This window comes from Corvus hawaiiensis, chromosome 23 (assembly GCF_020740725.1).
Source record: "Corvus hawaiiensis isolate bCorHaw1 chromosome 23, bCorHaw1.pri.cur, whole genome shotgun sequence".
In the NCBI taxonomy this organism is placed as follows: Eukaryota; Metazoa; Chordata; class Aves; order Passeriformes; family Corvidae; genus Corvus; species Corvus hawaiiensis.
In genome coordinates this window covers 5,755,008-5,768,946 of record NC_063235.1, presented here as the reverse complement: position 1 = coordinate 5,768,946, position 13,939 = coordinate 5,755,008, and the positions used below count along the sequence as shown (strand labels likewise).

At 61.7% G+C, this 13,939-nt stretch overlaps 1 protein-coding gene across 1 annotated transcript in view; it reads left to right on the top strand.

The window, feature by feature from the left end:
* ADGRB2 (adhesion G protein-coupled receptor B2) overlaps nucleotides 1-13,939 on the top strand; it is a 61,011-nt gene that overhangs the window by 13,834 nt on the left and 33,238 nt on the right. The window lies entirely within an intron of this gene.

The window sequence follows — 13,939 nt, the reverse complement described above, 5'->3', positions numbered from 1 at the left end:
CCTTGTCTGCTCCACCGGGATCTGAGGTTGTCCCAGTGGGCTCCATCCCTCTTTTCCCGCTGCGCCACGTGGCCACATCCCTGCCTGTGCCCGCTGGGTGCAGGTGGCTCTTGGGGGGTTCTCGTATGGACAAGAGACTTGGGGGGCTCCCCCTCACCCCAAACCTGCTGCGGCCCCCACACCCCAACATCCCGGAGCTGGGCCTGGTGGAGGTGGCTCCATCACATCCCGTTGTCCTGGCAACGGGCGAGGATGCTGCGGAGCCATGCCCTGGCCTGTGCCCTCCTGCTCCGGGGGGCTGCCCTCACCCGGGAATGTCCCCCCTGCTGGATCCTTCCCACTGCTTTTCCCAGCTGGGCAGCGAGGGAAAGCGCTGCCCCCCTCCTCACTCCCACGCTGCACACGGGACAGGGGTCTCTGGTGGCACTTGGGTCCCTTTGTCCTGCCCGGGGACACGGGCACAGAGGCTGCGACGAGCGGGACAGGTCTCAGCCATTCCCGAGGCTGGGATTTATTTTCTCTCCCTGTGTCCCACATTCCGAGCCGTTCCTTGCCCTTTCTCTGGCCTTGCGCTCCTGTTGTGTTTCTGCCGCGACAGAAATAGCCCGAGAGGTGCTAAAATAGAATTAAGGATATGTAAATGCTGTTTGTGCTCGCCCTGTTGCCTCCTTCTTTTCAGCAGGAATGATGATTTCCCTGCCAACCTCAGCCCGGGGAGGCGGTTTGGGATCAGGGAATGCTGGGACACGGAGCTGTGCCGGAGGGCGAGGATGGATTTGTGAACTCCCCTTGGGGCCCATGATCCTTTCCCCAGAAACTCCTCTAAATCCTGGGGTTTTCCACCCAAAATTGGCCGAGCGCCGTCACGAGCTCCCCTTTGGTCACCCCCGGGGGGAACTCGGCATCCCACGCCGGGGGAGGCTTCGCACTCAGCATCTTCCCGGTAGGAATTTGGGGGGGCCTCCGGCTCTGCCCCGAGGCGCGGGGTTGGATTCTGGTGGAAGCAGAAGCTTCGCAGCTCCCTTGATCCCTCCTCACGCGGCGAGGGAGGGACAACTCGGGAGCGATGCCATGAATCTCGGCTGCTCCCGCGGCTGCCGAGGGGAAGGAATTAAGCACTTCGAGAAGCTGGCAAAGATCCCTGCGGGAGCCCTGCGGCGGCTTCTTCAAACCCATCCTTTCTCTCCCTCCCCTCAGAAGTTACAACACGCGGTGGCTGCCGCTGCCAGCGCCGATCCCAGCTCCGCTCCTGTCCCACATCCCCCGGCTCCATGGGCGTTATCCCATCCCTGCGCCCATCTGGGACACCTGGGAGACCCCTAAATCGCTGCTTGTCTTCCTTCCCCCGCCCTGCTTTGTCCTCGTGGGTCGTGCTGGGGAGGCTGGGAGGGCTCGGGGCCGTGGGTGTGAGGCTCTGCCAGCCGGCACAGATGCTGGATCCGCTCACACGACAGCTCCGCTTCCCCTCTCCAGATTTTTGCCCTGGAAAAGTAGGGCGCAGCCACGGCTGCCCACGTTCTCCTCATCCCCCCCCCATCCCTGGCATCTGCTGCTCCTCGTGCTGGGGACGGGGAAGCAGCCGGGGCCCACTGGAGGGGTGGGATTAGTGGGGTTGGATTTGGGATGAGACCCGCGGCTCACTCCGCGCTCTCCCTGGATAAACGCGGGCAGGGTGGCACCGCCCGGCAGTGCCACCGCTCTGTGTCACCTCCCAGCTTGGGAAGGAACATCAGGGCACCGCTGGGACTTCCAGGACCTCTGTCGCTGCCTCGCGATGGGGTGGAGCGGCAGGATGAGGTCCCAGCACGGCCAGGCAGCCACCCACGGGCTCCTCACCAGGCGGTGCAGGGAGGCAGCACAATCTGCATGTAAATGGGGATATTTAAAGCCGGAGCCGGGTGGGAAGCGAAGGAATCAATTTCCCAAGTGGGAGGGCGGGGTGTTATTTTTATATCACACTGGATACGCAGCTTAAATCTGGCCCTGGAAAGATGGAGGGGAAACGAGGCGGGTGGGGAAGGAAAATCGCGTCCCTTTGGCGTTCGGGCTCTGCAATCCCTGCATCCAGGAGCGCTGCCATCGCCGCCAGCCCCACGCTGTGTCCCCCTGCTGTCTGGGCCTGGATGAGGTGGCAGGAGGGGACAGGGACCTCCGCGTGCTCTTTTTCGTGTCCCCGTCGGGTCCGTGCCCTCGGCTCTGATCACTCCCTCCTCTCCGAGCATCTCCAGTTTTTTCCGTGCCACTGCTGGGCACGGCCTGGATCCGTGGGCGTCCTCACGGAGCTGTGGCTGCTCTTCCAGCAGCGCCGGCGGGCTTGGAGGTGGGCAGGGGCTCCTTTTGTGCTCGTCGTTAATTAAGAGGATCATTCAGAGGCACTCGTAGTGTAGTGTGTTGTCTCCTAATAGTTGCGATTCTGTCCCCGTGCCAGCTTCCATTAGCAACAAAACCCACTTATCTTGTTCTTCCCTATCTCTTCCCTTTATATTTTTATCCTCCCCTCTCCCTGCTAGTCTCTCTCTCCTCTTTTTCCCAGCCCCAGCACCGCAGTAATAATTCCACCAGTCGTCATCTGGCTTTGACAAAACATTGGTGATGTGACAGCTCCGAGCTATGAAATCTCCGTTACCGCTCGGTAATTAATTTACTAATTGCGTCGCCGCGCGGCTCCGGGCCAGCTCCTCAGCCAGCGGTGCCACCCTGACCCCACCGTGCCCGGGGTGTTCCCTCCATGTGCTGGGAATGGAGCCCCTGGAGGAGGACGTGGTTCTCCTGAGGAATGCGGGAATTGGGATGGAGGGAAAGGGGTGGCATGCAGGGTGGGGAAGGCTGAGTGCCCCCAGCACCACCCAGCTTTCTGCCCGGGTGAGCTGCCAGCGCTGCCAGCCACGCTTGGGTGATTTAACGTGTCACCTCCATCCTCTGTCTCACTGCAGAGAAGGTTTCAAAACTGGTCCATCGGTTGGGGAAAAAAAAACCCCAACATTTTCCTGCCTCTGTCCCGGTGGAAAATGAGCTTTTCCCTGGTCCCAATGTGGGATGGGATTTGCCACTGCCTTCCCACGGGGCGAGGGGCAGGAGGTGCCCCCAAGACCCGCTCTGAGCTGGTTTCTCATCCCGTGTCTCCTGCCGGTTGGGAATGTTGATAGAGGGAGAACAGAGATTTTTTCCCTCTTTCCCATCCCTTCCCAAACCCATCCAGACCCTTCCCATCCCACCCGGGGATTCCAGCGGCTGTGGAATGTTTGGATCTGCCCTGAGCGCAGGAGTCAAAATGAACAAAGTCTGCCGGAGCCGCCGGAGCCGAGTGACATCTCTCAGTCCAACACCTCTGCTCGCTGTGCTCCTGGAGGGAAATGTTGGGTTTTGCTTTGTTTTGCTGGTTTTCCTTGTGTTTTTTCCCCCCTTCGCCGTCTCAAACCCCAGACGGTGCTTTGTCATCTGCGGGAAAACTTCTCCGTGTCTCCAGCTGGAGAGATGGGGCAGGGCCTCAGCCAGGCAGGAGCAGCATTTGGGGTTAAATCGCTCTGTGACGGGTTAAACCCCCTCTATTTGGGGTTAACCCAGGGGATAAAACCCCCGATTTGGGGTTATCCGCTCCTGTTCGGGGTTGTGTGAGGAGGAGAGACCCCACTGCTCACCCCAGCCCATGGAAAATCCGCCACGGGCTGGCGTCAGGAGTGGGTGGAACTTGTTTTCCCCTTGGGCTTTGCATCCAGGGAGGCGACACGAGCTGGGATCACGGCAAGAAAAGGGAAACTGAGGCACGGGCAGGGGAGTTGGATGTCGTGGCCCCTGGGCACGGAGCTGGCTGGGCCGGGTGTGATCGTCACGGCCTCTTGATGGGGGGTTAAGCGCCCTATTCCCGGTGCCAGCCACATTTCAGGGCTGCCACCTCGTCGCCGGGTGAATAAATAACGTGTCGCCTCGGCCGCCGCGGGGCTGCTGGCGTGGTAATTGCTTTTTGGGAGACGCAATTACCGGGCAATGTTGTGGAACGTGTCGTGCCTGCGGACTGGATCCAACCCCGGCCGAGCGGGCGGTGGCAGCTGGTGACACCCCCGAGGGCACCGAGGGCACGGCTGAGCTTTGGGTGCTGCTCGTGGGCACCGCCCTGCTCTGAGCTGGGCTCTCTGCGCCACGCGTTGTCAGCCCCGAGGCCAAATCCAGCTTTTCCTGCTCTCCCCCTGCAGCCAGAACCCCCAAATCCTCTGTTTCGGGGGGCTTTGGGCAGGGGGTGGCACCTCCCCGCGTCCCCTTTTGTCGCGGGGGCTCTCCTTGTGCTGATCCCCCTCACCAGGAGCCCTGGAAAACCCTGATTGGGAATTTGGGATGGCAGAGGAGGGCAGGGCAGGGCAGCCGAGGCTCCGTCAGTGATGGTTTGGAGGCACACGGGGTGGTGCAGAACGCCCAAACCCTCCGTGCTTGAAATCCTCTGGTTTTCCTGCTTTTTGGGGGGGGATTTGGGCAGGGGGTGGCACCTCCCCGTGTCCCCCCCGTGCCCCGAGGGCTCTGCCTGTTCTTCCAAACCATCACTGACGGAGCCGAACAGCCTCGGCTGCCCTGCCCTGCCCTCCTCTGCCATCCCAAATTCCTAATCAGGGTTTTCCAGGGTGCCAGCTGAGGGGGATCAGCACAGCGAGAACCCCCACGGCACGGGGGGACACGGGGGTGGTGCCACCCCCTGCCCAAAGCCCCCTGAAACAGAGAATTTCAAGCACGGAGGGTTTGGGGGTTCTGGCTGCAGGGGGGGGTGACACCACCCCTTGTCCCCCTTTGTCGTGGGGGCTCTCCCTGTGCTGATCCCCCTCACCAGGCACCCTGGAAAACCCTGATTAGGAATTTGGGATGGCAGAGGAGGGCAGGGCGGGCGAGGGCAGCCGAGGCTGTTTGGCTCGGTGAGCGATGGCTCTGAAGCGCGGAGCTGTGGCTCTCAGCAGCTTTTGAAGCTGCGGGAAATTTGTCTTTTTGACTCGGCAAGGTGCTCAGGCGGGGAGCGAAATGCATTACGAGTTGAAAGGCTCCGAGAGAGCAGAGGGGAAGCGTTCCGTGATTCCAGCCCTGTTCCTCCCAGCCAGAGACACCCAGGGAACGCGATCCATTGTGTTCCCACATTCCTGCCCTCCCTGTCTCCAGCTGTTTGCTCCTTCTCCGGCTCCTGGAGCTCAGAGCAGGAGCAGGACCCCATTCCCAACCCAGCCCAGCACCCCTTGGAATGACCAGCCTGGCCTGGGAGGGTGAAGGAAACGCTGGGATGGGGCTGGGTGAGAGCCTGGATCCTGGGCAAGGATAAAGCTTTTCCCATCCTGAATATCCTGATGCTCCTGAGCGTCCCCCCAGGTGGGATTTGCCTCCCCCCAGGTGGGATTTGCCCCCCCCCCCCCAGGTGGGATTTGCCCCCTCTCAGAGGTGGGAAAGGAGCTGGGAGGAGATGGGAACTCTGATGCTGAGAGTTCGGAGCATCCCAATCCTCTCCTGGCCTCACTCCAGGTGGGTTTTGCCCCCTTCAGGAGAGGGACAGGACCTGGGAGAGGATGGGGGATCTCACCCTGAGTATCCCAACCCCTTGCTGGCCTCACCCCAGGTGGGTTTTTCCCCCTTAAGAGGTGGGAAAGGAATTGGAATGGGATGGGGGGGCCTGATGCTGAGCATCCTGAGCATCCCAATCCTCTCCCGCCTTCCCAAGGAGGGCTCTCCCCATGGCAGGTGGGGTTTGGGGGCCGTTCCCCGGGTGGGAGGTGGGACCCGAGCTGGGACAGCTCCCCGTGACGCGCAGGGAGGCGAAAATAGAATTCCTGGCGGTTCATTCCCGATAAAAAAACGGGAGCAAATTGCGAGCCGTGGGGAAGTGAGTGACAAACGCCGGTGTTTTAATGTCCTCACAAAAGCCTCGTGTGTAAGTGGGACTTTGCATGAGTAATTCCATACATTTTTAATGGCGGGCCCTGGGGGGGAATCCATCACACGGGCGCCGCCTTGAATTTCCCTCGTGCCAGGGAGCATAAAGGGCTCCAGAAGCTCCTCTTCCCCTCTTTTCCCTGGGAAACACCCCCTTGGCAAAGGCCTGGAGTCACTGGCTGGGCTGGGGAAGGTTTTTCCGGCCGTTTTTGGGGTGTTTTGGGCATGGAAAAAACAGCTCAGGATTGGGTTGTCCACGCTCTGTGGCTCTTCCTGGTGGCAGCCAGGGACGCTGGGATTGTCCCTCTGGGATTTGGGGTTGCACCTCCCTGCGGGGCTCCTGGGTTTTGGGAGCATCCTGAGGCCCACACGTGCATGGCTCCTCAAGATTCCCAGAGAATCCACTCCAGCCGGGGCGAGGGAGAGTGACAGGTCCTGCCAATAATGGTTTTTTTGGGGAAAAAAAATGCCCTTATTGGTATTCTGGATTATCCCAGCTCCATTCATCTCCCGTGGCAGGACACTTAATGTGGATTAGCAGAGCTTCCCTATGGATGCAGCACATGGAGCAGCACCCCTGGGCATCCCGCACCCAGCAGGGTGGTGACACTTGGGGACCTGGGACAATTTGGCAGCATCTCACCCATCCTCTGCCGCCCGGGGGAGAGGGTGGGAGGAGCATGGAAAAGCAGCAGGAGGGGGAATTTTGGGATGCAGCCACATCCCTGCAGGAGCCAGGGGCTAATGTGCCCCGGGGAGCCGCTCCAACCTGTGCCGGGGATACGGAACACCTCATTTACCGGGATATTTCTCTGCCGAAACGGGAGGAAGCAGCTGCTATCTGTACAAATAAAATTAGGCCAAAGGAGGAAAGTAATTTTGTCAAAGAAATAGGGAGATGCAGGGGGAGATGGAGAGGAGACAGATGAATAAACACAATCTACATAGGAACTGATAAAAATTCAATTTCTGCTCACACACGTCCCGGTCTCACTCACACCCTTCCTCTCCTCCTCTCCACGCTCTCCCCGGCGTTTTCTGCAGCCCTCGTGCATCCATCTGGGATGTGGGAGGCAAACACAATGATCCTCTTCTGTCTCCAGCATGCTGGAAAATTTTCCCTTTAATTATGGAGCTTTAATTCCCATCGCTCCAGCTTTGTGTTCCGTGCTTTTCCCCGGTGAGCAGAGGAAGCCTGGGAGAGCGGGATGGTCCCGGGATGGGGGGTCCTGTGGGCATGATCCCGTTCCCGCTGCGGTGATCCCAGGTTATGGGGAGCCTGGATGGGGATCTGGGATTGTGACACGTGGATGAGGGAGTTGGAAGGAGTTGGGAGTTCCTGGGAGTGATCCGTGGTCCCTGTGAGTTATCCCAATTCTCCCTGCGGACTCACGGAGCTGTGGGAGCACAAAGGGCTCTCCTGGATGTTTTTTAGGGCACTTTGAGATGGTTTATACAAAAAAGCCCCAATACTTCCAAAGTCTTCATGGGGTCACTTGTGCCTGTGAGCTGGGATTGTGCCTCTGATCCAGAACCATGCCCAGAGGGAAGGACCTCGGGTTCAGCAGGGAAATCCTGGCTGGAAAACTCCTCCATGTGAGCTTCAGGACTGACCACAGGCCGGCCTGGGAGCTGGAGGAGGCAGAGAGGCCGTGTTTGAGCCGCTCCTCACCCCACTCTGGTGTCCCTGTGCCCATCCCGGTCCCCAGTCCCTGCCTTTTCCGGCTGCTCCAGATCCATGGGAGCCCAGCCTGGGCTTTTGGAGGAGACCTTTCCTGCCTATTCCTTCATCCTCTGGTCCTGGGGGGAGCATCTCGGTGCTGACAGACCCTTGAGGGGCAGTTTTTGGCCAGGCTGCGATAGCCCCATTTGGTGCTGACCGCGGTGGCCCCTCTGCCCCTCCCAAATCCAGGGCTTTGAGTTCCCTTGGAAGAGCAGGAGGCTTTTCCAAGTGGGAATGGGGCTGTCCCAGGGCTGTTGCAGGGCTGACCCTTCCCCCTCTTCCCCCTGATCCCTCTCCCAACTTCCTCTCTTCCTTCTTCTCACCATCCCTGGCCTCTCATCCCCGTGCTCCGAGGTGTTGCAGAGCCACTCCTGGAATTGGGGACGTGCTCAGGGGGGTCTCCTGCGTGTCCCCTGCAGCGCGGTCCGTGTCCCCAGGGAGAGGGCGCTGGCTCCGGGCCAGAGGGCATGGATCGATGGGAGCAAAGCGGATGCACTTTCCAATCTGTTCAAAGGGCAATGGAGCATGGAAACGGCCACGCCGCCGGGGCCAGCCTGGGCTGAGCCCCCTCCTGCCTCTCACCGAGCCTCGGGGAGGCCGGGCAGGGTTCTGAACATCCCTGAGGGCTGCGCGTGGCACCGGAGCATCCTCAGGGATGCGGGACTTGCATCACCCCCAGGGATCCCTGCTCAGGGGACACGCAGGAGCGGGGACTCTGCTCCAGTCCCTTCCTCGGGGGTTTGGGAGGCTCCAAGAAGAGCTGGGAGAGGAGACAGAGGGTGCAGGGCACCCACGCCCCCCACCCCCCGCACACCCACGGCCCCCCTGCACACCCACGTGTGCGGAGGCTGAGCTGAGCTGCAGCCTGGTTTCCCTAGGAAACCAAGCGGAGCCCAAAATCCCGCAGGGAAGTGCTGGAGGGGCTCCAGAACGCGGCTGGAATAGCTCTGCACTCGGGCAGCCTCGCTGTCCCAGCCGCTGCTCCGGGGACACCGGTGGCAATGGTGGCACTCGGGTGGCTGGAGAGGTGCTGGTGGCAGCTGAGCCTGGAAAGGGGGATTTGGGATTGAAACATTCCTGGCGCTCACAGGTAACCGAGCTGGGGCTCTCCCCAGCGCTGTGGGGCTGTCACGGGTGCTGGCGTGTCCCTGCCATGGCCAGCATCCCCCAGAGGATCCCCTCCCGAGCCACAGGGATTTTGGGGTCTATTCCTGAAATCCCGAGGCTGAAATCCTGCTGCCACGGGCGCGTTTTCCTGGGAAGACCCTTTGGATGAGGAGGAGGAAGGAGTGCCTTGTTCCGGGATTGATCCTTGGGGAGCAGCGAGGGAAGAACCTCCCGCAGGTGGCCGGGTCACACCCTCACCCCGTGTGCTGCCTCCGCGCCTCCTCCACCTCCTCCTCCTCTTCTTCCTACACCTCCTCTTCCTCCTCCTCCTCTCCTCCTCCTCCTCCCAGGGCCTTTCACAGGCTGCCAAGCGAAGATGCGTTTACCGGTGCTGCACGCTCCGAAAGTTGCTCCCCTCCCCTCCAGGCAATTAAAGGGAAGCTCTTTCTCCTCAATCAGGCGTATTTGAATATGGAAATGATTTTTAATTACTCAGAGTCAATATCATTTTATCACCGAAATGTGTTTGAACGAGGTTCGCCCGTATTTGCAGGGTGTCTAATAAGCGGAATGCAAATTCACCCTGATCCGCGGGTTTCGCGTGTCCCGGTGAGCCAGAGGAAGGCGCTGCCCTTTGCAGGTTTCATTCCCAGGCTCCTGACGGGGCAGGAATTCCGGTTAACCCCTGCCCCGATGGGAAAATGCAAGGGGAGGGACACGGAGACAGCAACTCGTGGCCATCCCCGTCTCGCCTGGCCCCGAACATGCCCGGGGTCAGCTCCACGCGGAGCCGGTGACAGCTCGACAGCCTCAGATCCCCGGCTATTGTCTGCTGATTAATTTGCTAATTATGTTCCGCTTTAATCCGAGGGCCTGGCGGCGGTGTGGAAATGTCAGGCACTTGTTTATGCCCCGGGTTGCTGGCGGAGTGACAAAGGCAGCGTCCCGCAGGTGCCACCGCGCGTCACCTGGCCCGGCCGGCTGCCACCGAGCTGCTGCCTCTGCCGCTGCCTCCTCCCACAGCCCCGGGGCTGTCCCTTTGCCTCAGTTTCCCCCAGAGGAGCTGGGAATACCTGGATCCATCCCCCTGCCTGCTCCGGGGTGGCCTCAGTGGCGGCTGTCACCAGCAGTGCGGGGCTGTCACCGGTGCTGGGCATGTCCCTGTCCTCACCACCGTGGCTTTGTGCAGCTCAAAGCTGGCCCTGAACGTCCCCTCTGGAGCCACGGGGGGGGTTGAGGCTATTCCAGAGCCCCCTCCCGGTGCAGCCCCACCCAGTGGGGACCGGGACTGGCTGCGGTCCCTGTGCCTCTGTGGGGTTGTCACAGAGGGTGCAAAGGTGACCAGGGCAGCTTCCCTTGTGTCCCACAGCGTCCCCGTTCAGGTGTTACTGGAAAGCACTGGGGCTCCAGCCCGCTGGGGAGATGCCACCCGCTCGCTGACAAAGGGACAAAGGACGTGGCTGAGCGGTTTCCCAACATCCAATCTCTGGGTTTTCCTGCTGTGCAAAACCCGTCAGGTGTCGGGGTTGAGCTCCCGCAAGGCTGAGCAGCCGCTATCACCCCGCTGCCACTGCAGCCGGGCTTTCTGCAGCCCTCATGTTTATTAATCGAGATGAATATTTATGCAAAGTTCCTCGCCTCTGGAGCGGCTGCTCGAGTGCAGGCGTGATCTGGCCGCTGCTGCCGGGCTGGGCAGTGAGATGGCTCCGGGGGATGGAGGTGGAAAAGGGGCTGGGGGTGGGATTGCTCCTTGCCGGGCTGCTCTGGATCGGGGAGGATCTCCCAGGAGGGATTTATCCCCACCCCTCACTGTGGGTGAAAATCCCACACTTGTCCCACGGATGCTTTGCTCATCCCTCAGTCCCACAGGCCCAGCAGGGAGGTCAGCACCTCACCCGGCAGAAATTCCTCCAATTTTTCCCCAAAACTCTCCCCGGCGTGCCGGGCCCGGCAGCTCGAGCCCTTTGTGCTGCCCTGCCCTGTGCCACAGCATCCACATGGGCACAGACGGGCAAGGATCAGCCCCGATTCATCCTTGAGCGCGCAAAGAGCCTGGGAATATCAAAATGGAGATGCTGAGCTGAAATCCATCTTCCTGGGGACAGCGAGCGCATCCAGAGGTCTGGGAGCCACTTGGGATGGGCTGTTGGCCATGCCCTCAGCCCGGAACAAACCACTAAGTGAAATTTATTCCATGGTTTATTCATGTCCTTCCTCTTCTCGTCACCTGGGCTTCCCTCGCTCTTTTTTCCTGGGCTTTTCTCCCTGACACCAGCGGGAGAAAACTCCACGTGAAGGTCCCTGGGAGGGAGCGGTGGCCGCGGGCAGGGCCGGTGCCTCCATGCCGGTGATGGCACCGAGCGAGTGGCGAAGGCTCCTCCGCGGGCGCTCCCATCGGAGTGGATTATCCTGCAGCCCAAACTCCCGTGTTTGTGGCTGTTTCTGGGGTTTTTTTCCCGGCCGGAGCAATTCACCGCCAAGTTTACGGGAAGCGATTCAGACAAGCGTCTGTCGTTACCGGCTGCTCCGGGGCTGCCGTCCCCTCCAGGCTGGCCCCGTCTTCGAGCCGAGGTGCTCCTGCTACACCTTTCTGAAAAGCCCTGCCCTGCTCAGGGGAGACAATCCCTGGGGATGGAGCCCATGGCGGGCTGCAGGAGCTCGCGGGCTGGATGAGCATCCCCACACCCCCGGCCACGAGCTGGACTCAACTCTTCCCCAAATCCTCACTGGGCACGGAGCAGCTGCCACCTCGGTGACTCTCCCTGTCCCTGATTTCTGTGCCAAATGAAGGGGAAACAAGAGCTCTGTGTTGGAAGCAGCAGTGCCGGGTGCCTGGGGAGCCCCTGGCCGGCTCGGGGTGGAGGTGGGAGGGCTCGGCCGGAGCTTGGCTGTCCCGGTGTGCCCGGTCCCTGCGGCGCTGGAGGCCCTTAATGACGGTGGTGGCACCGAGGACCTCGTGTCAGCCTGGCGGGTTATTATGGCCTTAATGGACGGGTCTGATTCCCAGTGAGCCATAAAGCCCCGGTGTCACCACCTCCGCGCGCTGCTCTAATTACACCCTGCGAGAAGCTCCGCTTAAGCCCAGCCCCGGAGTCCGCGGGCACCGGAGAGTCCCCGATCGGTGTTTTCCCACATCTCAGCAGCTCATTAGGGTGAGGAGGAGGATGGGGGCTCAGAGTCTTCACCCTGGACAGCTGGGGAATGCATTGTTTTGGCTGGGGGGGGGGTCTCCAGTGCTTTTCCAAGCTATGCCTGGGAGGCTGGGGGGCTGAGCATCCCCCTGGCTGAGGATTTGGAGGCAGCGGCGCTCCCGCGGTGCCGGGGGAGGTTTGCAGGGATGCAGCAGCAGCAACAAGCGGCTCCGGAGAGCACCCAGTTGTCCTGGTAACAGTGGGTGCCTCCCGCTCCCACAGCTCAGCCCCCCCAGCGCCAGGGCCCCCCAGCTCCTCTGTGCCCGCCTGGAGCAGACGGGACTTGGCGGGGAGGGGACGCGGAGGATGGGAATGACTCCCTGGCTGGACAGGCGGCAGCAGGGGGATGGTGGCAGGGGGGGCCTTGTGGGACAGAGTGACACAAGCCAAGCTGGGCCACAGCTTCGGGGAAGACTCCATCGTATCCCGCGTCACATCCCGCATCACAACTTGCGTTGCATCCCCTGTTGCATCCTGTGTTGCATCCTGCATCCCACACCACATCCCGTGTAGCATCCTGCAGCGCATCCTGCAGCGCATCCCACGTTGCATCCTGCATCCCACGCCTCATCCCACGCTCCTCGCAGGGCAGCGATAGCCGGTGCAAGAGATCCCTTTGGAAATTCCCAGTTCCCTCAAACGTGCAGAGCTACTTGGCTGAGGGAGGGAAGTCGGGAATGGCCCAGGGAGCCGTGGTTTTGGGATTGTTCATCCACACAGCTGCTCTGATCTGTATTTACAGAGCCGGGGTCGGGAATATCCTCCAGCTCCGGCGGAGCTAATGCTGCTTTTCTCCTCGGGATAAAGACCAGCCTGAAAAGCTGGTTTGCTTTCTTCCAGCCTTGACCCGCAGGGGATGAGTGTCTGTCTGGGGACGCTGGGTCAGGCACCCAGGGACTGCAGGGAAGCGCTGGGAAAAGGGAATGCCAGCAAGGGAAGGAGCTGAACTGCACAAAGGTCTGGCGTGGATGTGATCCTGCTTTTCCAGTGGCGCTGGGCTGGATCGGGGCTGGTGCTGAGCCACAGATCCTCGGGGTGCAGAGCAGTGGTGCTGGCGCTGCCTCCTGCCCTCTCCATCCATCGTGCCCAGCCTGGATGGAGGGGACAAGGGACAGCTCTGAGCACCCCCAGGCCGAGTGCAGCACTCGCAGCTCTGGGCAGGATGTGTCCGGCAGAGGTGGACAGGCAGCAGCAGGAATGTGCTGCATTTCCAGCTGCGCTGCTCCCGCAGCGTGGCAGCCAGGCCGTGCCGCATCCTGCTGAGCTTCTCCTGCACACCGGGGGCTCTGTGGCCCTGACACCCCGTCCCCCCCGAGCCAGAGCTCCTGGCAAACAGCAGGATCCGGGCTGCAGCAGATCCTCTGTGCCAATGGCTCAGTCGCCCACGGACCACCAAGATCCTCAAGTTTATCCTGCCTGTGCTTCCCCTTTCGGTGCGAAACCGCAGCTCTGCAGCCCCCCGAGCTCCTGGGGGTCCGGCAGGCTCCACCTCACCCACACTTGTGCCACGTTTGTGCATGTGACAGCCCCATTTCTCCGCGTCTCTGCACCCCACACCCCCCTGCAGAACCCACCGAGGCCCGCACACGTGTGGGGACACACACGGGGCGCACACGCGCCCCACGTAGCCCCGCGTGCCTCGCACACGCGTGTGCAAACCCGCACTGCCACGGCTGAGCACACTCGGCGTTCACACCCCCCCCAGCCGTGCACACGCAGCCACAACACCCCCTCCCCCCACCCCGTGCCTGTGCACGACCCACTCCACGCGTGTCACACGGAGGGGGACACGCCACAACACCCCAGAGCCCGACCCCCCCCCCGCCCCCGGGTGCGTTTGCACCCCCACCCCCGCCGCCCCCACAGCGCTGCAGCAGCAGCAGCAGCAGCAGCCCGGGGGTCACCTCCCCCCGCACACCCGGCGGGGGGCGGGGGCGGCGGAGCGGGGAGAGGGGCGGGGGGGTCCCCGCCGTGCCCGGTGCTGTCACACCGCCCCGCGCCCGGCGCATGCAGCAAGTGCCCG